Source organism: Emydura macquarii, unplaced genomic scaffold (genome assembly GCF_026122565.2).
Source record: "Emydura macquarii macquarii isolate MOO-44397 ecotype Brisbane River unplaced genomic scaffold, CSIRO-AGI_Emac_v2 contig_318, whole genome shotgun sequence".
Lineage (NCBI taxonomy): Eukaryota > Metazoa > Chordata > Testudines > Chelidae > Emydura > Emydura macquarii.
Genome location: NW_027130455.1, coordinates 12,572,825 through 12,573,606, shown reverse-complemented (window position 1 = coordinate 12,573,606; position 782 = coordinate 12,572,825).

Below are 782 nucleotides of genomic sequence, written 5' to 3'. Positions count from 1 at the left end.
CTCCAATCCTCATTTTGAATGCACACAGTACAACTGAGTCCTCTGCTCTTCAGGCACTTGTCCAGCTGGAATGGCTGAATTGGAATCAGATGTGTTTTAAAGGCTGAGATGCTGCACATTAATGGAGAATGGCCAAGAGCTGGATCACAGCCACTGAGGGAAGAAGAGAAATGTGCTAATTAGGCGAGAGATCAACCAATACTGCCACTTTGCTACAGAACTCAAGAGAATACAAATTGTCCAAAGAGTCAGAAGGCTGCCCTGCCTTGCACTCCAGAGCGCAGCAGTGCTTTCTCCACTATTGCTAAAGAACATGAGATTTAAAGATTGTTCCTGCAGTACTTGCACAAAGCCTGTTGAGCTCATCGGGTGTTTTGCAAGGGCTATTGCATTGGGGTGCCTTACTTCTAGCTCTTCTTCCCCATCCCAAAACTCACCTTGGATTGGATACAATAACTGGTCTGTTACTGACAGCTGGAGGGTGGCCTCTCTCTCAGGACATCACCAGCTACATCTGTCTACCGTCTGTAGAAACAGTCCCAGAACATGAGATGGGACAGAGATTGTTTTTGTACATTGGAGCTGAAGTATCATTGAATGTTTATATTGCAATAGTTCCCTGTCCAACTGCCCGGTGAGGTAAGTAGGAGAGACCCACTGCAGGGGTTCTTGGCCAGTGAATAGCAGTGCTGCATAGCAGGCTAGGACAAGCACTGAAGATTATGCTATCCACAAGCACATCGGTGGGCAGGTCTGCAGGACTAAAAGTGCCGTGGGATACA